This window comes from Pseudophryne corroboree, chromosome 4, assembly GCF_028390025.1.
Source record: "Pseudophryne corroboree isolate aPseCor3 chromosome 4, aPseCor3.hap2, whole genome shotgun sequence".
NCBI classification, from domain to species: Eukaryota; Metazoa; Chordata; class Amphibia; order Anura; family Myobatrachidae; genus Pseudophryne; species Pseudophryne corroboree.
The window spans coordinates 30,462,648-30,486,759 of record NC_086447.1 but is presented as its reverse complement, the minus strand read 5'-3'; the positions used below and the strand labels follow the sequence as shown (position 1 = coordinate 30,486,759).

The 24,112-nt window shown below is 37.6% G+C and overlaps 35 non-coding genes across 35 annotated transcripts; all 35 read right to left on the bottom strand.

Moving 5' to 3' along the window:
- Positions 1-747: 747 nt before the first annotated feature.
- TRNAG-UCC (transfer RNA glycine (anticodon UCC)) lies at positions 748-819 on the bottom strand. The gene has a single exon. It is a non-coding gene; the product is annotated as a tRNA-Gly (tRNA).
- A 428-nt stretch (positions 820-1,247) lies between these two features.
- Positions 1,248-1,319, bottom strand: TRNAG-UCC (transfer RNA glycine (anticodon UCC)). Its single transcript has one exon. It is a non-coding gene; the product is annotated as a tRNA-Gly (tRNA).
- A 928-nt stretch (positions 1,320-2,247) lies between these two features.
- Positions 2,248-2,319, bottom strand: TRNAG-UCC (transfer RNA glycine (anticodon UCC)). The gene has a single exon. It is a non-coding gene; the product is annotated as a tRNA-Gly (tRNA).
- Positions 2,320-3,747: 1,428 nt separating this feature from the next.
- Positions 3,748-3,819, bottom strand: TRNAG-UCC (transfer RNA glycine (anticodon UCC)). Its single transcript has one exon. It is a non-coding gene; the product is annotated as a tRNA-Gly (tRNA).
- Positions 3,820-4,247: 428 nt separating this feature from the next.
- On the bottom strand, positions 4,248-4,319 carry TRNAG-UCC (transfer RNA glycine (anticodon UCC)). The gene has a single exon. It is a non-coding gene; the product is annotated as a tRNA-Gly (tRNA).
- Positions 4,320-5,247: 928 nt separating this feature from the next.
- TRNAG-UCC (transfer RNA glycine (anticodon UCC)) lies at positions 5,248-5,319 on the bottom strand. Its single transcript has one exon. It is a non-coding gene; the product is annotated as a tRNA-Gly (tRNA).
- Positions 5,320-5,747: 428 nt separating this feature from the next.
- On the bottom strand, positions 5,748-5,819 carry TRNAG-UCC (transfer RNA glycine (anticodon UCC)). The gene has a single exon. It is a non-coding gene; the product is annotated as a tRNA-Gly (tRNA).
- A 928-nt stretch (positions 5,820-6,747) lies between these two features.
- Positions 6,748-6,819, bottom strand: TRNAG-UCC (transfer RNA glycine (anticodon UCC)). The gene has a single exon. It is a non-coding gene; the product is annotated as a tRNA-Gly (tRNA).
- Positions 6,820-7,746: 927 nt separating this feature from the next.
- Positions 7,747-7,818, bottom strand: TRNAG-UCC (transfer RNA glycine (anticodon UCC)). Its single transcript has one exon. It is a non-coding gene; the product is annotated as a tRNA-Gly (tRNA).
- Positions 7,819-8,246: 428 nt separating this feature from the next.
- On the bottom strand, positions 8,247-8,318 carry TRNAG-UCC (transfer RNA glycine (anticodon UCC)). The gene has a single exon. It is a non-coding gene; the product is annotated as a tRNA-Gly (tRNA).
- Positions 8,319-8,746: 428 nt separating this feature from the next.
- TRNAG-UCC (transfer RNA glycine (anticodon UCC)) lies at positions 8,747-8,818 on the bottom strand. Its single transcript has one exon. It is a non-coding gene; the product is annotated as a tRNA-Gly (tRNA).
- Positions 8,819-9,246: 428 nt separating this feature from the next.
- Positions 9,247-9,318, bottom strand: TRNAG-UCC (transfer RNA glycine (anticodon UCC)). The gene has a single exon. It is a non-coding gene; the product is annotated as a tRNA-Gly (tRNA).
- Positions 9,319-9,746: 428 nt separating this feature from the next.
- On the bottom strand, positions 9,747-9,818 carry TRNAG-UCC (transfer RNA glycine (anticodon UCC)). The gene has a single exon. It is a non-coding gene; the product is annotated as a tRNA-Gly (tRNA).
- Positions 9,819-10,246: 428 nt separating this feature from the next.
- On the bottom strand, positions 10,247-10,318 carry TRNAG-UCC (transfer RNA glycine (anticodon UCC)). Its single transcript has one exon. It is a non-coding gene; the product is annotated as a tRNA-Gly (tRNA).
- Positions 10,319-10,746: 428 nt separating this feature from the next.
- Positions 10,747-10,818, bottom strand: TRNAG-UCC (transfer RNA glycine (anticodon UCC)). Its single transcript has one exon. It is a non-coding gene; the product is annotated as a tRNA-Gly (tRNA).
- A 428-nt stretch (positions 10,819-11,246) lies between these two features.
- TRNAG-UCC (transfer RNA glycine (anticodon UCC)) lies at positions 11,247-11,318 on the bottom strand. Its single transcript has one exon. It is a non-coding gene; the product is annotated as a tRNA-Gly (tRNA).
- A 428-nt stretch (positions 11,319-11,746) lies between these two features.
- Positions 11,747-11,818, bottom strand: TRNAG-UCC (transfer RNA glycine (anticodon UCC)). The gene has a single exon. It is a non-coding gene; the product is annotated as a tRNA-Gly (tRNA).
- Positions 11,819-12,239: 421 nt separating this feature from the next.
- On the bottom strand, positions 12,240-12,311 carry TRNAG-UCC (transfer RNA glycine (anticodon UCC)). The gene has a single exon. It is a non-coding gene; the product is annotated as a tRNA-Gly (tRNA).
- Positions 12,312-13,239: 928 nt separating this feature from the next.
- On the bottom strand, positions 13,240-13,311 carry TRNAG-UCC (transfer RNA glycine (anticodon UCC)). Its single transcript has one exon. It is a non-coding gene; the product is annotated as a tRNA-Gly (tRNA).
- A 428-nt stretch (positions 13,312-13,739) lies between these two features.
- TRNAG-UCC (transfer RNA glycine (anticodon UCC)) lies at positions 13,740-13,811 on the bottom strand. The gene has a single exon. It is a non-coding gene; the product is annotated as a tRNA-Gly (tRNA).
- Positions 13,812-14,240: 429 nt separating this feature from the next.
- Positions 14,241-14,312, bottom strand: TRNAG-UCC (transfer RNA glycine (anticodon UCC)). Its single transcript has one exon. It is a non-coding gene; the product is annotated as a tRNA-Gly (tRNA).
- Positions 14,313-14,740: 428 nt separating this feature from the next.
- Positions 14,741-14,812, bottom strand: TRNAG-UCC (transfer RNA glycine (anticodon UCC)). The gene has a single exon. It is a non-coding gene; the product is annotated as a tRNA-Gly (tRNA).
- Positions 14,813-15,740: 928 nt separating this feature from the next.
- Positions 15,741-15,812, bottom strand: TRNAG-UCC (transfer RNA glycine (anticodon UCC)). Its single transcript has one exon. It is a non-coding gene; the product is annotated as a tRNA-Gly (tRNA).
- Positions 15,813-16,740: 928 nt separating this feature from the next.
- On the bottom strand, positions 16,741-16,812 carry TRNAG-UCC (transfer RNA glycine (anticodon UCC)). The gene has a single exon. It is a non-coding gene; the product is annotated as a tRNA-Gly (tRNA).
- A 421-nt stretch (positions 16,813-17,233) lies between these two features.
- On the bottom strand, positions 17,234-17,305 carry TRNAG-UCC (transfer RNA glycine (anticodon UCC)). The gene has a single exon. It is a non-coding gene; the product is annotated as a tRNA-Gly (tRNA).
- A 428-nt stretch (positions 17,306-17,733) lies between these two features.
- TRNAG-UCC (transfer RNA glycine (anticodon UCC)) lies at positions 17,734-17,805 on the bottom strand. Its single transcript has one exon. It is a non-coding gene; the product is annotated as a tRNA-Gly (tRNA).
- Positions 17,806-18,233: 428 nt separating this feature from the next.
- On the bottom strand, positions 18,234-18,305 carry TRNAG-UCC (transfer RNA glycine (anticodon UCC)). Its single transcript has one exon. It is a non-coding gene; the product is annotated as a tRNA-Gly (tRNA).
- Positions 18,306-18,733: 428 nt separating this feature from the next.
- On the bottom strand, positions 18,734-18,805 carry TRNAG-UCC (transfer RNA glycine (anticodon UCC)). Its single transcript has one exon. It is a non-coding gene; the product is annotated as a tRNA-Gly (tRNA).
- A 421-nt stretch (positions 18,806-19,226) lies between these two features.
- On the bottom strand, positions 19,227-19,298 carry TRNAG-UCC (transfer RNA glycine (anticodon UCC)). Its single transcript has one exon. It is a non-coding gene; the product is annotated as a tRNA-Gly (tRNA).
- Positions 19,299-20,226: 928 nt separating this feature from the next.
- TRNAG-UCC (transfer RNA glycine (anticodon UCC)) lies at positions 20,227-20,298 on the bottom strand. The gene has a single exon. It is a non-coding gene; the product is annotated as a tRNA-Gly (tRNA).
- A 421-nt stretch (positions 20,299-20,719) lies between these two features.
- On the bottom strand, positions 20,720-20,791 carry TRNAG-UCC (transfer RNA glycine (anticodon UCC)). Its single transcript has one exon. It is a non-coding gene; the product is annotated as a tRNA-Gly (tRNA).
- A 428-nt stretch (positions 20,792-21,219) lies between these two features.
- TRNAG-UCC (transfer RNA glycine (anticodon UCC)) lies at positions 21,220-21,291 on the bottom strand. The gene has a single exon. It is a non-coding gene; the product is annotated as a tRNA-Gly (tRNA).
- A 428-nt stretch (positions 21,292-21,719) lies between these two features.
- TRNAG-UCC (transfer RNA glycine (anticodon UCC)) lies at positions 21,720-21,791 on the bottom strand. The gene has a single exon. It is a non-coding gene; the product is annotated as a tRNA-Gly (tRNA).
- A 428-nt stretch (positions 21,792-22,219) lies between these two features.
- TRNAG-UCC (transfer RNA glycine (anticodon UCC)) lies at positions 22,220-22,291 on the bottom strand. The gene has a single exon. It is a non-coding gene; the product is annotated as a tRNA-Gly (tRNA).
- Positions 22,292-22,719: 428 nt separating this feature from the next.
- TRNAG-UCC (transfer RNA glycine (anticodon UCC)) lies at positions 22,720-22,791 on the bottom strand. The gene has a single exon. It is a non-coding gene; the product is annotated as a tRNA-Gly (tRNA).
- Between the last annotated feature and the right edge of the window lie 1,321 nt (positions 22,792-24,112).

Here is a 24,112-nt window from a genome sequence, read left to right as displayed (position 1 = left end):
GAACTGACATACAGTGGTATCAAAACTGAGAAAAGAAAAGACCTTCGATTTACTTGCATATGGCACCTCAGTGAACTTTGTAAAATGTATTTACAAATCTTTAATCAGGCAGTGGTGGAATCAAAAGTCATCTGCTAAGAAGGAATCATGATTTCTACAAAGATTTTAACATTTTTTATGGACCTTGTCATCTGAGCATATCTTAAGCAACAACTATAAGTGCGAAAACAGCACATAAGGAAAAGGATGCATTGGCCGGGAATGGAACCCGAGTCAATTGCTTGGAAGGCAGCTATGCTCACCACTATACCACCAATGCTTGAGCGCTTTTTCGATGCATATAGTGGCCAATATGGAAATCACAACAACTGTTTGAAAGATATTTATAGCCTGCGCTGTAGCACCATTGGTGGAAGATATTCAAACAAAATTGGCAAATTGCATGACATTCACAATTCAAGATTTAGGCTCATCCATACTTAAGGTTTTTATGCACCATTGAACTGATATACAGTGGTATCAAAACTGAGAAAAGAAAAGACCTTTGATTTACTTGCATATGGCACCTCAGTGAACTTTGTAAAATGTATTTACAAATCTTTAATCAGGCAGTGGTGGAATCAAAAGTCATCTGCTAAGAAGGAATCATGATTTCTACAAAGATTTTAACATTTTCTATGGACCTTGTCATCTGAGCATATCTTAAGCAACAACTATAAGTGCGAAAACAGCACATAAGGAAAAGGATGCATTGGCCGGGAATCGAACCCGGATAAACTGCTTGGAAGGCAGCTATACTCACCACTATACCACCAATGCTTGAGCTCTTTTCGAATGCATATAGTGGCCAATATGGAAATCACAACAACTGTTTGAAAGATATTTATAGCCTGCGCTGTAGCACCATTGGTGGAAGATATTCAAACAAAATTGGCAAATTGCATGACATTCACAATTCAAGATTTAGGCTCATCCATACTTAAGGTTTTTATGCACCATTGAACTGACATACAGTGGTATCAAAACTGAGAAAAGAAAAGACCTTCGATTTACTTGCATATGGCACCTCAGTGAACTGTGTAAAATGTATTTACAAATCTTTAATCAGGCAGTGGTGGAATCAAAAGTCATCTGCTAAGAAGGAATCATGATTTCTACAAAGATTTTAACATTTTCTATGGACCTTGTCATCTGAGCATATCTTAAGCAACAACTATAAGTGCGAAAACAACACATAAGGAAAAGGATGCATTGGCCGGGAAACGAACCCGGGTCAACTGCTTGGAAGGCAGCTATGCTCACCACTATACCACCAATGCTTGAGCTCTTTTTGATTACATATAGTGGCCAATATGGAAATCACAACAACTATTTGAAAGATATTTATAGCCTGCGCTGTAGCACCATTGGTGGAAGATATTCAAACAAAATTGGCAAATTGCATGACATTCACAATTCAAGATTTAGGCTCATCCATACTTAAGGTTTTTATGCACCATTGAACTGACATACAGTGGTATCAAAACTGAGAAAAGAAAAGACCTTCGATTTACTTGCATATGGCACCTCAGTGAACTTTGTAAAATGTATTTACAAATCTTTAATCAGGCAGTGGTGGAATCAAAAGTCATCTGCTAAGAAGGAATCATGATTTCTACAAAGATTTTAACATTTTCTATGGACCTTGTCATCTGAGCATATCTTAAGCAACAACTATAAGTGCGAAAACAGCACATAAGGAAAAGGATGCATTGGCCGGGAATCGAACCCGAGTCAATTGCTTGGAAGGCAGCTATGCTCACCACTATACCACCAATGCTTGAGCGCTTTTTCGATGCATATAGTGGCCAATATGGAAATCACAACAACTGTTTGAAAGATATTTATAGCCTGCGCTGTAGCACCATTGGTGGAAGATATTCAAACAAAATTGGCAAATTGCATGACATTCACAATTCAAGATTTAGGCTCATCCATACTTAAGGTTTTTATGCACCATTGAACTGATATACAGTGGTATCAAAACTGAGAAAAGAAAAGACCTTTGCTTTACTTGCATATGGCACCTCAGTGAACTTTGTAAAATGTATTTACAAATCTTTAATCAGGCAGTGGTGGAATCAAAAGTCATCTGCTAAGAAGGAATCATGATTTCTACAAAGATTTTAACATTTTCTATGGACCTTGTCATCTGAGCATATCTTAAGCAACAACTATAAGTGCGAAAACAGCACATAAGGAAAAGGATGCATTGGCCGGGAATCAAACCCGGGTCAACTGCTTGGAAGGCAGCTATGCTCACCACTATACCACCAATGCTTGAGCACTGTTCAAATGCATATAGTGGCCAATATGGAAATCACAACAACTGTTTGAAAGATTTTTATAGCCTGCGCTGTAGCACCATTGGTGGTAGATATTCAAACAAAATTGGCAAATTGCATGACATTCACAATTCAAGATTTAGGCTCATCCATACTTAAGGTTTTTATGCACCATTGAACTGATATACAGTGGTATCAAAACTGAGAAAAGAAAAGACCTTTGATGTACTTGCATATGGCACCTCAGTGAACTTTGTAAAATGTGTTTACAAATCTTTAATCATGCAGTGGTGGAATCAAAAGTCATCTGCTAAGAAGGAATCATGATTTCTACAAAGATTTTAACATTTTCTATGGACCTTGTCATCTGAGCATATCTTAAGCAACAACTATAAGTGCGAAAACAGCACATAAGGAAAAGGATGCATTGGCCGGGAATCGAACCCGAGTCAATTGCTTGGAAGGCAGCTATGCTCACCACTATACCACCAATGCTTGAGCGCTTTTTCGATGCATATATTGGCCAATATGGAAATCACAACAACTGTTTGAAAGATATTTATAGCCTGCGCTGTAGCACCATTGGTGGAAGATATTCAAACAAAATTGGCAAATTGCATGACATTCACAATTCAAGATTTAGGCTCATCCATACTTAAGGTTTTTATGCACCATTGAACTGACATACAGTGGTATCAAAACTGAGAAAAGAAAAGACCTTCGATTTACTTGCATATGGCACCTCAGTGAACTTTGTAAAATGTATTTACAAATCTTTAATCAGGCAGTGGTGGAATCAAAAGTCATCTGCTAAGAAGGAATCATGATTTCTACAAAGATTTTAACATTTTTTATGGACCTTGTCATCTGAGCATATCTTAAGCAACAACTATAAGTGCGAAAACAGCACATAAGGAAAAGGATGCATTGGCCGGGAATGGAACCCGAGTCAATTGCTTGGAAGGCGGCTATGCTCACCACTATACCACCAATGCTTGAGCGCTTTTTCGATGCATATAGTGGCCAATATGGAAATCACAACAACTGTTTGAAAGATATTTATAGCCTGCGCTGTAGCACCATTGGTGGAAGATATTCAAACAAAATTGGCAAATTGCATGACATTCACAATTCAAGATTTAGTCTCATCCATACTTAAGGTTTTTATGCACCATTGAACTGATATACAGTGGTATCAAAACTGAGAAAAGAAAAGACCTTTGATTTACTTGCATATGGCACCTCAGTGAACTTTGTAAAATGTATTTACAAATCTTTAATCAGGCAGTGGTGGAATCAAAAGTCATCTGCTAAGAAGGAATCATGATTTCTACAAAGATTTTAACATTTTCTATGGACCTTGTCATCTGAGCATATCTTAAGCAACAACTATAAGTGCGAAAACAGCACATAAGGAAAAGGATGCATTGGCCGGGAATCGAACCCGGATAAACTGCTTGGAAGGCAGCTATACTCACCACTATACCACCAATGCTTGAGCTCTTTTCGAATGCATATAGTGGCCAATATGGAAATCACAACAACTGTTTGAAAGATATTTATAGCCTGCGCTGTAGCACCATTGGTGGAAGATATTCAAACAAAATTGGCAAATTGCATGACATTCACAATTCAAGATTTAGGCTCATCCATACTTAAGGTTTTTATGCACCATTGAACTGACATACAGTGGTATCAAAACTGAGAAAAGAAAAGACCTTCGATTTACTTGCATATGGCACCTCAGTGAACTGTGTAAAATGTATTTACAAATCTTTAATCAGGCAGTGGTGGAATCAAAAGTCATCTGCTAAGAAGGAATCATGATTTCTACAAAGATTTTAACATTTTCTATGGACCTTGTCATCTGAGCATATCTTAAGCAACAACTATAAGTGCGAAAACAACACATAAGGAAAAGGATGCATTGGCCGGGAATCGAACCCGGGTCAACTGCTTGGAAGGCAGCTATGCTCACCACTATACCACCAATGCTTGAGCACTTTTCAAACGCATATAGTGGCCAATATGGAAATCACAACAACTGTTTGAAAGATTTTTATAGCCTGCGCTGTAGCACCATTGGTGGTAGATATTCAAACAAAATTGGCAAATTGCATGACATTCACAATTCAAGATTTAGGCTCATCCATACTTAAGGTTTTTATGCACCATTGAACTGATATACAGTGGTATCAAAACTCAGAAAAGAAAAGACCTTTGATTTACTTGCATATGGCACCTCAGTGAACTTTGTAAAATGTATTTACAAATCTTTAATCAGGCAGTGGTGGAATCAAAAGTCATCTGCTAAGAAGGAATCATGATTTCTACAAAGATTTTAACATTTTCTATGGACCTTGTCATCTGAGCATATCTTAAGCAACAACTATAAGTGCGAAAACAGCACATAAGGAAAAGGATGCATTGGCCGGGAATCGAACCCGGATAAACTGCTTGGAAGGCAGCTATACTCAGCACTATACCACCAATGCTTGAGCTCTTTTCGAATGCATATAGTGGCCAATATGGAAATCACAACAACTGTTTGAAAGATATTTATAGCCTGCGCTGTAGCACCATTGGTGGAAGATATTCAAACATAATTGGCAAATTGCATGACATTCACAATTCAAGATTTAGGCTCATCCATACTTAAGGTTTTTATGCACCAATGAACTTACATACAGTGGTATCAAAACTGAGAAAAGAAAAGACCTTCGATTTACTTGCATATGGCACCTCAGTGAACTTTGTAAAATGTATTTACAAATCTTTAATCAGGCAGTGGTGGAATAAAAAGTCATCTGCTAAGAAGGAATCATGATTTCTACAAAGATTTTAACATTTTCTATGGACCTTGTCATCTGAGCATATCTTAAGCAACAACTATAAGTGCGAAAACAGCACATAAGGAAAAGGATGCATTGGCCGGGAATCAAACCCGGGTCAACTGCTTGGAAGGCAGCTATGCTCACCACTATACCACCAATGCTTGAGCTATTTTCGATTGCATATAGTGGCCAATATGGAAATCACAACAACTGTTTGAAAGATATTTATAGCCTGCGCTGTAGCACCATTGGTGGAAGATATTCAAACAAAATTGGCAAATTGCATGACATTCACAATTCAAGATTTAGGCTCATCCATACTTAAGGTTTTTATGCACCAATGAACTGACATACAGTGGTATCAAAACTGAGAAAAGAAAAGACCTTCGATTTACTTGCATATGGCACCTCAGTGAACTTTGTAAAATGTATTTACAAATCTTTAATCAGGCAGTGGTGGAATCAAAAGTCATCTGCTAAGAAGGAATCATGATTTCTACAAAGATTTTAACATTTTCTATGGACCTTGTCATCTGAGCATATCTTAAGCAACAACTATAAGTGCGAAAACAGCACATAAGGAAAAGGATGCATTGGCCGGGAATCGAACCCGGGTCAACTGCTTGGAAGGCAGCTATGCTCACCACTATACCACCAATGCTTTAGTTCTTTTCAAATGCATATAGTGGCCAATATGGAAATCACAACAACTGTTTGAAAGATATTTATAGCCTGCGCTGTAGCACCATTGGTGGAAGATATTCAAACAAAATTGGCAAATTGCATGACATTCACAATTCAAGATTTAGGCTCATCCATACTTAAGGTTTTTATGCACCATTGAACTGACATACAGTGGTATCAAAACTGAGAAAAGAAAAGACCTTCGATTTACTTGCATATGGCACCTCAGTGAACTGTGTAAAATGTATTTACAAATCTTTAATCAGGCAGTGGTGGAATAAAAAGTCATCTGCTAAGAAGGAATAATGATTTCTACAAAGATTTTAACATTTTCTATGGACCTTGTCATCTGAGCATATCTTAAGCAACAACTATAAGTGCGAAAACAGCACATAAGGAAAAGGATGCATTGGCCGGTAATCGAACCCGGGTCAACTGCTTGGAATGCAGCTATGCTCACCACTATACCACCAATGCTTGAGCTATTTTCGATTGCATATAGTGGCCAATATGGAAATCACAACAACTGTTTGAAAGATATTTATAGCCTGCGCTGTAGCACCATTGGTGGAAGATATTCAAACAAAATTGGCAAATTGCATGACATTCACAATTCAAGATTTAGGCTCATCCATACTTAAGGTTTTTATGCACCATTGAACTGACATACAGTGGTATCAAAACTGAGAAAAGAAAAGACCTTGGATTTACTTGCATATGGCACCTCAGTGAACTGTGTAAAATGTATTTACAAATCTTTAATCAGGCAGTGGTGGAATCAAAAGTCATCTGCTAAGAATGAATCATGATTTCTACAAAGATTTTAACATTTTCTATGGACCTTGTCATCTGAGCATATCTTAAGCAACAACTATAAGTGCGAAAACAGCACATAATGAAAAGGATGCATTGGCCGGGAATCGAACCCGGGTCAACAGCTTGGAAGGCAGCTATGCTCACCACTATACCACCAATGCTTGAGCTCTTTTCGATTACATATAGTGGCCAATATGGAAATCACAACAACTGTTTGAAAGATATTTATAGCCTGCGCTGTAGCACCATTGGTGGAAGATATTCAAACAAAATTGGCAAATTGCATGACATTCACAATTCAAGATTTAGGCTCATCCATACTTAAGGTTTTTATGCACCATTGAACTGACATACAGTGGTATCAAAACTGAGAAAAGAAAAGACCTTCGATTTACTTGCATATGGCACCTCAGTGAACTGTGTAAAATGTATTTACAAATCTTTAATCAGGCAGTGGTGGAATCAAAAGTCATCTGCTAAGAAGGAATCATGATTTCGACAAAGATTTTAACATTTTCTATGGACCTTGTCATCTGAGCATATCTTAAGCAACAACTATAAGTGCGAAAACAGCACATAAGGAAAAGGATGCATTGGCCGGGAATCGAACCCGGGTCAACTGCTTGGAAGGAGCTATGCTCACCACTATACCACCAATGCTTGAGCACTGTTCAAATGCATATAGTGGCCAATATGGAAATCACAACAACTGTTTGAAAGATTTTTATAGCCTGCGCTGTAGCACCATTGGTGGTAGATATTCAAACAAAATTGGCAAATTGCATGACATTCACAATTCAAGATTTAGGCTCATCCATACTTAAGGTTTTTATGCACCATTGAACTGATATACAGTGGTATCAAAACTGAGAAAAGAAAAGACCTTTGATGTACTTGCATATGGCACCTCAGTGAACTTTGTAAAATGTGTTTACAAATCTTTAATCATGCAATGGTGGAATCAAAAGTCATCTGCTAAGAATGAATCATGATTTCTACAAAGATTTTAACATTTTCTATGGACCTTGTCATCTGAGCATATCTTAAGCAACAACTATAAGTGCGAAAACAGCACATAAGGAAAAGGATGCATTGGCCGGGAATCGAACCCGGGTCAACTGCTTGGAAGGCAGCTATGCTCACCACTATACCACCAATGCTTGAGCTCTTTTCGATTACATATAGTGGCCAATATGGAAATCACAACAACTGTTTGAAAGATATTTATAGCCTGCGCTGTAGCACCATTGGTGGAAGATATTCAAACAAAATTGGCAAATTGCATGACATTCACAATTCAAGATTTAGGCTCATCCATACTTAAGGTTTTTATGCACCATTGAACTGACATACAGTGGTATCAAAACTGAGAAAAGAAAAGACCTTCGATTTACTTGCATATGGCACCTCAGTGAACTGTGTAAAATGTATTTACAAATCTTTAATCAGGCAGTGGTGGAATCAAAAGTCATCTGCTAAGAATGAATCATGATTTCTACAAAGATTTTAACATTTTCTATGGACCTTGTCATCTGAGCATATCTTAAGCAACAACTATAAGTGCGAAAACAGCACATAAGGAAAAGGATGCATTGGCCGGGAATCGAACCCGGGTCAACTGCTTGGAAGGAAGCTATGCTCACCACTATACCACCAATGCTTGAGCTCTTTTCGATTACATATAGTGGCCAATATGGAAATCACAACAACTGTTTGAAAGATTTTTATAGCCTGCGCTGTAGCACCATTGGTGGAAGATATTCAAACAAAATTGGCAAATTGCATGACATTCACAATTCAAGATTTAGGCTCATCCATACTTAAGGTTTTTATGCACCATTGAACTGACATACAGTGGTATCAAAACTGAGAAAAGAAAAGACCTTCGATTTACTTGCATATGGCACCTCAGTGAACTGTGTAAAATGTATTTACAAATCTTTAATCAGGCAGTGGTGGAATCAAAAGTCATCTGCTAAGAAGGAATCATAATTTCTACAAAGATTTTAACATTTTCTATGGACCTTGTCATCTGAGCATATCTTAAGCAACAACTATAAGTGCGAAAACAACACATAAGGAAAAGGATGCATTGGCCGGGAATCGAACCTGGGTCAACTGCTTGGAAGGCAGCTATGCTCACCACTATACCACCAATGCTTGAGCACTTTTCAAACGCATATAGTGGCCAATATGGAAATCACAACAACTGTTTGAAAGATTTTTATAGCCTGCGCTGTAGCACCATTGGTGGTAGATATTCAAACAAAATTGGCAAATTGCATGACATTCACAATTCAAGATTTAGGCTCATCCATACTTAAGGTTTTTATGCACCATTGAACTGATATACAGTGGTATCAAAACTCAGAAAAGAAAAGACCTTTGATTTACTTGCATATGGCACCTCAGTGAACTTTGTAAAATGTATTTACAAATCTTTAATCAGGCAGTGGTGGAATCAAAAGTCATCTGCTAAGAAGGAATCATGATTTCTACAAAGATTTTAACATTTTCTATGGACCTTGTCATCTGAGCATATCTTAAGCAACAACTATAAGTGCGAAAACAGCACATAAGGAAAAGTATGCATTGGCCGGGAATCGAACCCGGGTCAACTGCTTGGAAGGCAGCTAAGCTCACCACTATACCACCAATGCTTGAGCTATTTTCGATTGCATATAGTGGCCAATATGGAAATCACAACAACTGTTTGAAAGATATTTATAGCCTGCGCTGTAGCACCATTGGTGGAAGATATTCAAACAAAATTGGCAAATTGCATGACATTCACAATTCAAGATTTAGGCTCATCCATACTTAAGGTTTTTATGCACCAATGAACTGACATACAGTGGTATCAAAACTGAGAAAAGAAAAGACCTTCGATTTACTTGCATATGGCACCTCAGTGAACTTTGTAAAATGTATTTACAAATCTTTAATCAGGCAGTGGTGGAATCAAAAGTCATCTGCTAAGAAGGAATCATGATTTCTACAAAGATTTTAACATTTTCTATGGACCTTGTCATCTGAGCATATCTTAAGCAACAACTATAAGTGCGAAAACAGCACATAAGGAAAAGGATGCATTGGCCGGGAATCGAACCCGGGTCAACTGCTTGGAAGGCAGCTATGCTCACCACTATACCACCAATGCTTGAGCTCTTTTCGATTACATATAGTGGCCAATATGGAAATCACAACAACTGTTTGAAAGATATTTATAGCCTGCGCTGTAGCACCATTGGTGGAAGATATTCAAACAAAATTGGCAAATTGCATGACATTCACAATTCAAGATTTAGGCTCATCCATACTTAAGGTTTTTATGCACCAATGAACTGACATACAGTGGTATCAAAACTGAGAAAAGAAAAGACCTTCGATTTACTTGCATATGGCACCTCAGTGAACTTTGTAAAATGTATTTACAAATCTTTAATCAGGCAGTGGTGGAATCAAAAGTCATCTGCTAAGAAGGAATCATGATTTCTACAAAGATTTTAAAATTTTCTATGGACCTTGTCATCTGAGCATATCTTAAGCAACAACTATAAGTGCGAAAACAGCACATAAGGAAAAGGATGCATTGGCCGGGAATCGAACCCGGGTCAACTGCTTGGAAGGCAGCTATGCTCACCACTATACCACCAATGCTTGAGCTCTTTTCGATTACATATAGTGGCCAATATGGAAATCACAACAACTGTTTGAAAGATTTTTATAGCCTGCGCTGTAGCACCATTGGTGGAAGATATTCAAACAAAATTGGCAAATTGCATGACATTCACAATTCAAGATTTAGGCTCATCCATACTTAAGGTTTTTATGCACCATTGAACTGACATACAGTGGTATCAAAACTGAGAAAAGAAAAGACCTTCGATTTACTTGCATATGGCACCTCAGTGAACTGTGTAAAATGTATTTACAAATCTTTAATCAGGCAGTGGTGGAATCAAAAGTCATCTGCTAAGAAGGAATCATAATTTCTACAAAGATTTTAACATTTTCTATGGACCTTGTCATCTGAGCATATCTTAAGCAACAACTATAAGTGCGAAAACAACACATAAGGAAAAGGATGCATTGGCCGGGAATCGAACCTGGGTCAACTGCTTGGAAGGCAGCTATGCTCACCACTATACCACCAATGCTTGAGCACTTTTCAAACGCATATAGTGGCCAATATGGAAATCACAACAACTGTTTGAAAGATTTTTATAGCCTGCGCTGTAGCACCATTGGTGGTAGATATTCAAACAAAATTGGCAAATTGCATGACATTCACAATTCAAGATTTAGGCTCATCCATACTTAAGGTTTTTATGCACCATTGAACTGATATACAGTGGTATCAAAACTCAGAAAAGAAAAGACCTTTGATTTACTTGCATATGGCACCTCAGTGAACTTTGTAAAATGTATTTACAAATCTTTAATCAGGCAGTGGTGGAATCAAAAGTCATCTGCTAAGAAGGAATCATGATTTCTACAAAGATTTTAACATTTTCTATGGACCTTGTCATCTGAGCATATCTTAAGCAACAACTATAAGTGCGAAAACAGCACATAAGGAAAAGTATGCATTGGCCGGGAATCGAACCCGGGTCAACTGCTTGGAAGGCAGCTAAGCTCACCACTATACCACCAATGCTTGAGCTATTTTTGATTGCATATAGTGGCCAATATGGAAATCACAACAACTGTTTGAAAGATATTTATAGCCTGCGCTGTAGCACCATTGGTGGAAGATATTCAAACAAAATTGGCAAATTGCATGACATTCACAATTCAAGATTTAGGCTCATCCATACTTAAGGTTTTTATGCACCAATGAACTGACATACAGTGGTATCAAAACTGAGAAAAGAAAAGACCTTCGATTTACTTGCATATGGCACCTCAGTGAACTTTGTAAAATGTATTTACAAATCTTTAATCAGGCAGTGGTGGAATCAAAAGTCATCTGCTAAGAAGGAATCATGATTTCTACAAAGATTTTAACATTTTCTATGGACCTTGTCATCTGAGCATATCTTAAGCAACAACTATAAGTGCGAAAACAGCACATAAGGAAAAGGATGCATTGGCCGGGAATCGAACCCGGGTCAACTGCTTGGAATGCAGCTATGCTCACCACTATACCACCAATGCTTGAGCTATTTTCGATTGCATATAGTGGCCAATATGGAAATCACAACAACTGTTTGAAAGATATTTATAGCCTGCGCTGTAGCACCATTGGTGGAAGATATTCAAACAAAATTGGCAAATTGCATGACATTCACAATTCAAGATTTAGGCTCATCCATACTTAAGGTTTTTATGCACCATTGAACTGACATACAGTGGTATCAAAACTGAGAAAAGAAAAGACCTTCGATTTACTTGCATATGGCACCTCAGTGAACTGTGTAAAATGTATTTACAAATCTTTAATCAGGCAGTGGTGGAATCAAAAGTCATCTGCTAAGAATGAATTCTACAAAGATTTTAACATTTTCTATGGACCTTGTCATCTGAGCATATCTTAAGCAACAACTATAAGTGCGAAAACAGCACATAATGAAAAGGATGCATTGGCCGGGAATCGAACCCGGGTCAACAGCTTGGAAGGCAGCTATGCTCACCACTATACCACCAATGCTTGAGCTCTTTTCGATTACATATAGTGGCCAATATGGAAATCACAACAACTGTTTGAAAGATATTTATAGCCTGCGCTGTAGCACCATTGGTGGAAGATATTCAAACAAAATTGGCAAATTGCATGACATTCACAATTCAAGATTTAGGCTCATTCATACTTAAGGTTTTTATGCACCATTGAACTGACATACAGTGGTATCAAAACTGAGAAAAGAAAAGACCTTCGATTTACTTGCATATGGCACCTCAGTGAACTTTGTAAAATGTATTTACAAATCTTTAATCAGGCAGTGGTGGAATAAAAAGTCATCTGCTAAGAAGGAATCATGATTTCTACAAAGATTTTAACATTTTCTATGGACCTTGTCATCTGAGCATATCTTAAGCAACAACTATAAGTGCGAAAACAGCACATAAGGAAAAGGATGCATTGGCCGGGAATCAAACCCTGGTCAACAGCTTGGAAGGCAGCTATGCTCACCACTATACCACCAATGCTTGAGCTCTTTTCGATTACATATAGTGGCCAATATGGAAATCACAACAACTGTTTGAAAGATATTTATAGCCTGCGCTGTAGCACCATTGGTGGAAGATATTCAAACAAAATTGGCAAATTGCATGACATTCACAATTCAAGATTTAGGCTCATTCATACTTAAGGTTTTTATGCACCATTGAACTGACATACAGTGGTATCAAAACTGAGAAAAGAAAAGACCTTCGATTTACTTGCATATGGCACCTCAGTGAACTTTGTAAAATGTATTTACAAATCTTTAATCAGGCAGTGGTGGAATAAAAAGTCATCTGCTAAGAAGGAATCATGATTTCTACAAAGATTTTAACATTTTCTATGGACCTTGTCATCTGAGCATATCTTAAGCAACAACTATAAGTGCGAAAACAGCACATAAGGAAAAGGATGCATTGGCCGGGAATCGAACCCGGGTCAACTGCTTGGAAGGCAGCTATGCTCACCACTATACCACCAATGCTTGAGCTATTTTCGATTGCATATAGTGGCCAATATGGAAATCACAACAACTGTTTGAAAGATATTTATAGCCTGCGCTGTAGCACCATTGGTGGAAGATATTCAAACAAAATTGGCAAATTGCATGACATTCACAATTCAAGATTTAGGCTCATCCATACTTAAGGTTTTTATGCACCATTGAACTGACATACAGTGGTATCAAAACTGAGAAAAGAAAAGACCTTCGATTTACTTGCATATGGCACCTCAGTGAACTGTGTAAAATGTATTTACAAATCTTTAATCAGGCAGTGGTGGAATCAAAAGTCATCTGCTAAGAATGAATCATGATTTCTACAAAGATTTTAACATTTTCTATGGACCTTGTCATCTGAGCATATCTTAAGCAACAACTATAAGTGCGAAAACAGCACATAAGGAAAAGGATGCATTGGCCGGGAATCGAACCCAGGTCAACAGCTTGGAAGGCAGCTATGCTCACCACTATACCACCAATGCTTGAGCTCTTTTCGAATGCATATAGTGGCCAATATGGAAATCACAACAACTGTTTGAAAGATATTTATAGCCTGCGCTGTAGCACCATTGGTGGAAGATATTCAAACAAAATTGGCAAATTGCATGACATTCACAATTCAAGATTTAGGCTCATCCATACTAAAAGGTTTTTATGCACCAATGAACTTACATACAGTGGTATCAAATCTGAGAAAAGAAAAGACCTTCGATTTACTTGCATATGGCACCTCAGTGAACTTTGTAAAATGTATTTACAAATCTTTAATCAGGCAGTGGTGGAATCAAAAGTCATCTGCTAAGAAGGAATCATGATTTCTACAAAGATTTTAACATTTTCTATGGACCTTGTCATCTGAGCATATCTTAAGCAACAACTATAAGTGCGAAAACAGCACATAAGGAAAAGGATGCATTGGCCGGGAATCGAATCCGGGTCAACTGCTTGGAAGGCAGCTATGCTCACCACTATACCACCAATGCTTGAGCACTGTTCAAATGCATATAGTGGCCAATATGGAAATCACAACAACTGTTTGAAAGATATTTATAGCCTGCGCTGTAGCACCATTGGTGGAAGATATTCAAACAAAATTGGCAAATTGCATGACATTCACAATTCAAGATTTAGGCTCATCCATACTTAAGGTTTTTATGCACCATTGAACTGACATACAGTGGTATCAAAACTGAGAAAAGAAAAGACCTTTGATGTACTTGCATATGGCACCTCAGTGAACTTTGTAAAATGTGTTTACAAATCTTTAATCATGCAATGGTGGAATCAAAAGTCATCTGCTAAGAAGGAATCATGATTTCTACAAAGATTTTAACATTTTCTATGGACCTTGTCATCTGAGCATATCTTAAGCAACAACTATAAGTGCGAAAACAGCACATAAGGAAAAGGATGCATTGGCCGGGAATCGAACCCGGGTCAACTGCTTGGAAGGCAGCTATGCTCACCACTATACCACTAATGCTTGAGCTCGTTTCTATTGCATATAGTGGCCAATATGGAAATCACAACAACTGTTTGAAAGATATTTATAGCCTGCGCTGTAGCACCATTGGTGGAAGATATTCAAACAAAATTGGCAAATTGCATGACATTCACAATTCAAGATTTAGGCTCATCCATACTTAAGGTTTTTATGCACCATTGAACTGACATACAGTGGTATCAAAACTGAGAAAAGAAAAGACCTTCGATTTACTTGCATATGGCACCTCAGTGAACTGTGTAAAATGTATTTACAAATCTTTAATCAGGCAGTGGTGGAATCAAAAGTCATCTGCTAAGAATGAATCATGATTTCTACAAAGATTTTAACATTTTCTATGGACCTTGTCATCTGAGCATATCTTAAGCAACAACTATAAGTGCGAAAACAGCACATAAGGAAAAGGATGCATTGACCGGGAATCAAACCCAGGTTAACTGCTTGGAAGGCAGCTATGCTCACCACTATACCACCAATGCTTGAGCTCTTTTCGATTACATATAGTGGCCAATATGGAAATCACAACAACTGTTTGAAAGATATTTATAGCCTGCGCTGTAGCACCATTGGTGGAAGATATTCAAACAAAATTGGCAAATTGCATGACATTCACAATTCAAGATTTAGGCTCATCCATACTTAAGGTTTTTATGCACCATTGAACTGACATACAGTGGTATCAAAACTGAGAAAAGAAAAGACCTTCGATTTACTTGCATATGGCACCTCAGTGAACTTTGTAAAATGTATTTATAAATCTTTAATCAGGCAGTGGTGGAATCAAAAGTCATCTGCTAAGAAGGAATCATGATTTCTACAAAGATTTTAACATTTTCTATGGACCTTGTCATCTGAGCATATCTTAAGCAACAACTATAAGTGCGAAAACAGCACATAAGGAAAAGGATGCATTGGCCGGGAATCGAACCCGGGTTAACTGCTTGGAAGGCAGCTATGCTCACCACTATACCACCAATGCTTGAGCTTTTTTCAAATGCATATAGTGGCCAATATGGAAATCACAACAACTGTTTGAAAGATATTTATAGCCTGCGCTGTAGCACCATTGGTGGAAGATATTCAAACAAAATTGGCAAATTGCATGACATTCACAATTCAAGATTTAGGCTCATCCATACTTAAGGTTTTTATGCACCATTGAACTGACATACAGTGGTATCAAAACTGAGAAAAGAAAAGACCTTCGATTTACTTGCATATGGCACCTCAGTGAACTTTGTAAAATGTATTTACAAATCTTTAATCAGGCAGTGGTGGAATAAAAAGTCATCTGCTAAGAAGGAATAATGATTTCTACAAAGATTTTAACATTTTCTATGGACCTTGTCATCTGAGCATATCTTAAGCAACAACTATAAGTGCGAAAACAGCACGTAAGGAAAAGGATGCATTGGCCGGGAATCGAACACGGGTCAACTGCTTGGAATGCAGCTATGCTCACCACTATACCACCAATGCTTGAGCTATTTTCGATTGCATATAGTGGCCAATATGGAAATCACAACAACTGTTTGAAAGATATTTATAGCCTGCGCTGTAGCACCATTGGTGGAAGATATTCAAACAAAATTGGCAAATTGCATGACATTCACAATTCAAGATTTAGGCTCATCCATACTTAAGGTTTTTATGCACCATTGAACTGAAATACAGTGGTATCAAAACTGAGAAAAGAAAAGACCTTCGATTTACTTGCATATGGCACCTCAGTGAACTGTGTAAAATGTATTTACAAATCTTTAATCAGGCAGTGGTGGAATAAAAAGTCATCTGCTAAGAAGGAATAATGATTTCTACAAAGATTTTAACATTTTCTATGGACCTTGTCATCTGAGCATATCTTAAGCAACAACTATAAGTGCGAAAACAGCACATAAGGAAAAGGATGCATTGGCCGGGAATCGAACCCGGGTCAACTGCTTGGAATGCAGCTATGCTCACCACTATACCACCAATGCTTGAGCTATTTTCGATTGCATATAGTGGCCAATATGGAAATCACAACAACTGTTTGAAAGATATTTATAGCCTGCGCTGTAGCACCATTGGTGGAAGATATTCAAACAAAATTGGCAAATTGCATGACATTCACAATTCAAGATTTAGGCTCATCCATACTTAAGGTTTTTATGCACCATTGAACTGACATACAGTGGTATCAAAACTGAGAAAAGAAAAGACCTTCGATTTACTTGCATATGGCACCTCAGTGAACTGTGTAAAATGTATTTACAAATCTTTAATCAGGCAGTGGTGGAATCAAAAGTCATCTGCTAAGAATGAATTCTACAAAGATTTTAACATTTTCTATGGACCTTGTCATCTGAGCATATCTTAAGCAACAACTATAAGTGCGAAAACAGCACATAATGAAAAGGATGCATTGGCCGGGAATCGAACCCGGGTCAACAGCTTGGAAGGCAGCTATGCTCACCACTATACCACCAATGCTTGAGCTCTTTTCGATTACATATAGTGGCCAATATGGAAATCACAACAACTGTTTGAAAGATATTTATAGCCTGCGCTGTAGCACCATTGGTGGAAGATATTCAAACAAAATTGGCAAATTGCATGACATTCACAATTCAAGATTTAGGCTCATTCATACTTAAGGTTTTTATGCACCATTGAACTGACATACAGTGGTATCAAAACTGAGAAAAGAAAAGACCTTCGATTTACTTGCATATGGCACCTCAGTGAACTTTGTAAAATGTATTTACAAATCTTTAATCAGGCAGTTGTGGAATAAAAAGTCATCTGCTAAGAAGGAATCATGATTTCTACAAAGATTTTAACATTTTCTATGGACCTTGTCATCTGAGCATATCTTAAGCAACAACTATAAGTGCGAAAACAGCACATAAGGAAAAGGATGCATTGGCCGGGAATCGAACCCGGGTCAACAGCTTGGAAGGCAGCTATGCTCACCACTATACCACCAATGCTTGAGCTCTTTTCGATTACATATAGTGGCCAATATGGAAATCACAACAACTGTTTGAAAGATATTTATAGCCTGCGCTGTAGCACCATTGGTGGAAGATATTCAAACAAAATTGGCAAATTGCATGACATTCACAATTCAAGATTTAGGCTCATTCATACTTAAAGTTTTTATGCACCATTGAACTGACATACAGTGGTATCAAAACTGAGAAAAGAAAAGACCTTCGATTTACTTGCATATGGCACCTCAGTGAACTTTGTAAAATGTATTTACAAATCTTTAATCAGGCAGTGGTGGAATAAAAAGTCATCTGCTAAGAAGGAATCATGATTTCTACAAAGATTTTAACATTTTCTATGGACCTTGTCATCTGAGCATATCTTAAGCAACAACTATAAGTGCGAAAACAGCACATAAGGAAATGGATGCATTGGCCGGGAATCGAATCCGGGTCAACTGCTTGGAAGGCAGCTATGCTCACCACTATACCACCAATGCTTGAGCACTGTTCAAATGCATATAGTGGCCAATATGGAAATCACAACAACTGTTTGAAAGATATTTATAGCCTGCGCTGTAGCACCATTGGTGGAAGATATTCAAACAAAATTGGCAAATTGCATGACATTCACAATTCAAGATTTAGGCTCATCCATACTTAAGGTTTTTATGCACCATTGAACTGACATACAGTGGTATCAAAACTGAGAAAAGAAAAGACCTTTGATGTACTTGCATATGGCACCTCAGTGAACTTTGTAAAATGTGTTTACAAATCTTTAATCATGCAATGGTGGAATCAAAAGTCATCTGCTAAGAAGGAATCATGATTTCTACAAAGATTTTAACATTTTCTATGGACCTTGTCATCTGAGCATATCTTAAGCAACAACTATAAGTGCGAAAACAGCACATAAGGAAAAGGATGCATTGGCCGGGAATCGAACCCGGGTCAACTGCTTGGAAGGCAGCTATGCTCACCACTATACCACTAATGCTTGAGCTCGTTTCTATTGCATATAGTGGCCAATATGGAAATCACAACAACTGTTTGAAAGATATTTATAGCCTGCGCTGTAGCACCATTGGTGGAAGATATTCAAACAAAATTGGCAAATTGCATGACATTCACAATTCAAGATTTAGGCTCATCCATACTTAAGGTTTTTATGCACCATTGAACTGACATACAGTGGTATCAAAACTGAGAAAAGAAAAGACCTTCGATTTACTTGCATATGGCACCTCAGTGAACTGTGTAAAATGTATTTACAAATCTTTAATCAGGCAGTGGTGGAATCAAAAGTCATCTGCTAAGAATGAATTCTACAAAGATTTTAACATTTTCTATGGACCTTGTCATCTGAGCATATCTTAAGCAACAACTATAAGTGCGAAAACAGCACATAAGGAAAAGGATGCATTGGCCGGGAATCGAACCCGGGTTAACTGCTTGGAAGGCAGCTATGCTCACCACTATACCACCAATGCTTGAGCTTTTTTCAAATGCATATAGTGGCCAATATGGAAATCACAACAACTGTTTGAAAGATATTTATAGCCTGCGCTGTAGCACCATTGGTGGAAGATATTCAAACAAAATTGGCAAATTGCATGACATTCACAATTCAAGATTTAGGCTCATCCATACTTAAGGTTTTTATGCACCATTGAACTGACATACAGTGGTATCAAAACTGAGAAAAGAAAAGACCTTCGATTTACTTGCATATGGCACCTCAGTGAACTTTGTAAAATGTATTTACAAATCTTTAATCAGGCAGTGGTGGAATAAAAAGTCATCTGCTAAGAAGGAATAATGATTTCTACAAAGATTTTAACATTTTCTATGGACCTTGTCATCTGAGCATATCTTAAGCAACAACTATAAGTGCGAAAACAGCACGTAAGGAAAAGGATGCATTGGCCGGGAATCGAACACGGGTCAACTGCTTGGAATGCAGCTATGCTCACCACTATACCACCAATGCTTGAGCTATTTTCGATTGCATATAGTGGCCAATATGGAAATCACAACAACTGTTTGAAAGATATTTATAGCCTGCGCTGTAGCACCATTGGTGGAAGATATTCAAACAAAATTGGCAAATTGCATGACATTCACAATTCAAGATTTAGGCTCATCCATACTTAAGGTTTTTATGCACCATTGAACTGAAATACAGTGGTATCAAAACTGAGAAAAGAAAAGACCTTCGATTTACTTGCATATGGCACCTCAGTGAACTGTGTAAAATGTATTTACAAATCTTTAATCAGGCAGTGGTGGAATAAAAAGTCATCTGCTAAGAAGGAATAATGATTTCTACAAAGATTTTAACATTTTCTATGGACCTTGTCATCTGAGCATATCTTAAGCAACAACTATAAGTGCGAAAACAGCACATAAGGAAAAGGATGCATTGGCCGGGAATCGAACCCGGGTCAACTGCTTGGAATGCAGCTATGCTCACCACTATACCACCAATGCTTGAGCTATTTTCGATTGCATATAGTGGCCAATATGGAAATCACAACAACTGTTTGAAAGATATTTATAGCCTGCGCTGTAGCACCATTGGTGGAAGATATTCAAACAAAATTGGCAAATTGCATGACATTCACAATTCAAGATTTAGGCTCATCCATACTTAAGGTTTTTATGCACCATTGAACTGACATACAGTGGTATCAAAACTGAGAAAAGAAAAGACCTTCGATTTACTTGCATATGGCACCTCAGTGAACTGTGTAAAATGTATTTACAAATCTTTAATCAGGCAGTGGTGGAATCAAAAGTCATCTGCTAAGAATGAATTCTACAAAGATTTTAACATTTTCTATGGACCTTGTCATCTGAGCATATCTTAAGCAACAACTATAAGTGCGAAAACAGCACATAATGAAAAGGATGCATTGGCCGGGAATCGAACCCGGGTCAACAGCTTGGAAGGCAGCTATGCTCACCACTATACCACCAATGCTTGAGCTCTTTTCGATTACATATAGTGGCCAATATGGAAATCACAACAACTGTTTGAAAGATATTTATAGCCTGCGCTGTAGCACCATTGGTGGAAGATATTCAAACAAAATTGGCAAATTGCATGACATTCACAATTCAAGATTTAGGCTCATTCATACTTAAGGTTTTTATGCACCATTGAACTGACATACAGTGGTATCAAAACTGAGAAAAGAAAAGACCTTCGATTTACTTGCATATGGCACCTCAGTGAACTTTGTAAAATGTATTTACAAATCTTTAATCAGGCAGTTGTGGAATAAAAAGTCATCTGCTAAGAAGGAATCATGATTTCTACAAAGATTTTAACATTTTCTATGGACCTTGTCATCTGAGCATATCTTAAGCAACAACTATAAGTGCGAAAACAGCACATAAGGAAAAGGCTGCATTGGCCGGGAATCGAACCCGGGTCAACAGCTTGGAAGGCAGCTATGCTCACCACTATACCACCAATGCTTGAGCTCTTTTCGATTACATATAGTGGCCAATATGGAAATCACAACAACTGTTTGAAAGATATTTATAGCCTGCGCTGTAGCACCATTGGTGGAAGATATTCAAACAAAATTGGCAAATTGCATGACATTCACAATTCAAGATTTAGGCTCATTCATACTTAAAGTTTTTATGCACCATTGAACTGACATACAGTGGTATCAAAACTGAGAAAAGAAAAGACCTTCGATTTACTTGCATATGGCACCTCAGTGAACTTTGTAAAATGTATTTACAAATCTTTAATCAGGCAGTGGTGGAATAAAAAGTCATCTGCTAAGAAGGAATCATGATTTCTACAAAGATTTTAACATTTTCTATGGACCTTGTCATCTGAGCATATCTTAAGCAACAACTATAAGTGCGAAAACAGCACATAAGGAAAAGGATGCATTGGCCGGGAATCGAACCCGGGTCAACTGCTTGGAAGGCAGCTATGCTCACCACTATACCACCAATGCTTGAGCTATATTCGATTGCATATAGTGGCCAATATGGAAATCACAACAACTGTTTGAAAGATATTTATAGCCTGCGCTGTAGCACCATTGGTGGAAGATATTCAAACAAAATTGGCAAATTGCATGACATTCACAATTCAAGATTTAGGCTCATCCATACTTAAGGTTTTTATGCACCATTGAACTGACATACAGTGGTATCAAAACTGAGAAAAGAAAAGACCTTCGATTTACTTGCATATGGCACCTCAGTGAACTGTGTAAAATGTATTTACAAATCTTTAATCAGGCAGTGGTGGAATCAAAAGTCATCTGCTAAGAATGAATCATGATTTCTACAAAGATTTTAACATTTTCTATGGACCTTGTCATCTGAGCATATCTTAAGCAACAACTATAAGTGCGAAAACAGCACATAAGGAAAAGGATGCATTGGCCGGGAATCGAACCCAGGTCAACAGCTTGGAAGGCAGCTATGCTCACCACTATACCACCAATGCTTGAGCTCTTTTCGAATGCATATAGTGGACAATATGGAAATCACAACAACTGTTTGAAAGATATTTATAGCCTGCGCTGTAGCACCATTGGTGGAAGATATTCAAACAAAATTGGCAAATTGCATGACATTCACAATTCAAGATTTAGGCTCATCCATACTTAAGGTTTTTATGCACCAATGAACTTACATACAGTGGTATCAAATCTGAGAAAAGAAAAGACCTTCGATTTACTTGCATATGGCACCTCAGTGAACTTTGTAAAATGTATTTACAAATCTTTAATCAGGCAGTGGTGGAATCAAAAGTCATCTGCTAAGAAGGAATCATGATTTCTACAAAGATTTTAACATTTTCTATGGACCTTGTCATCTGAGCATATCTTAAGCAACAACTATAAGTGCGAAAACAGCACATAAGGAAAAGGATGCATTGGCCGGGAATCGAATCCGGGTCAACTGCTTGGAAGGCAGCTATGCTCACCACTATACCACCAATGCTTGAGCACTGTTCAAATGCATATAGTGGCCAATATGGAAATCACAACAACTGTTTGAAAGATATTTATAGCCTGCGCTGTAGCACCATTGGTGGAAGATATTCAAACAAAATTGGCAAATTGCATGACATTCACAATTCAAGATTTAGGCTCATCCATACTTAAGGTTTTTATGCACCATTGAACTGATATACAGTGGTATCAAAACTGAGAAAAGAAAAGACCTTTGATGTACTTGCATATGGCACCTCAGTGAACTTTGTAAAATGTGTTTACAAATCTTTAATCATGCAATGGTGGAATCAAAAGTCATCTGCTAAGAAGGAATCATGATTTCTACAAAGATTTTAACATTTTCTATGGACCTTGTCATCTGAGCATATCTTAAGCAACAACTATAAGTGCGAAAACAGCACATAAGGAAAAGGATGCATTGGCCGGGAATCGAACCCGGGTCAATTGCTTGGAAGGCAGCTATGCTCACCACTATACCACTAATGCTTGAGCTCGTTTCTATTGCATATAGTGGCCAATATGGAAATCACAACAACTGTTTGAAAGATATTTATAGCCTGCGCTGTAGCACCATTGGTGGAAGATATTCAAACAAAATTGGCAAATTGCATGACATTCACAATTCAAGATTTAGGCTCATCCATACTTAAGGTTTTTATGCACCATTGAACTGACATACAGTGGTATCAAAACTGAGAAAAGAAAAGACCTTCGATTTACTTGCATATGGCACCTCAGTGAACTGTGTAAAATGTATTTACAAATCTTTAATCAGGCAGTGGTGGAATCAAAAGTCATCTGCTAAGAATGAATCATGATTTCTACAAAGATTTTAACATTTTCTATGGACCTTGTCATCTGAGCATATCTTAAGCAACAACTATAAGTGCGAAAACAGCACATAAGGAAAAGGATGCATTGGCCGGGAATCAAACCCAGGTTAACTGCTTGGAAGGCAGCTATGCTCACCACTATACCACCAATGCTTGAGCTCTTTTCGATTACATATAGTGGCCAATATGGAAATCACAACAACTGTTTGAAAGATATTTATAGCCTGCGCTGTAGCACCATTGGTGGAAGATATTCAAACAAAATTGGCAAATTGCATGACATTCACAATTCAAGATTTAGGCTCATCCATACTTAAGGTTTTTATGCACCATTGAACTGACATACAGTGGTATCAAAACTGAGAAAAGAAAAGACCTTCGATTTACTTGCATATGGCACCTCAGTGAACTTTGTAAAATGTATTTATAAATCTTTAATCAGGCAGTGGTGGAATCAAAAGTCATCTGCTAAGA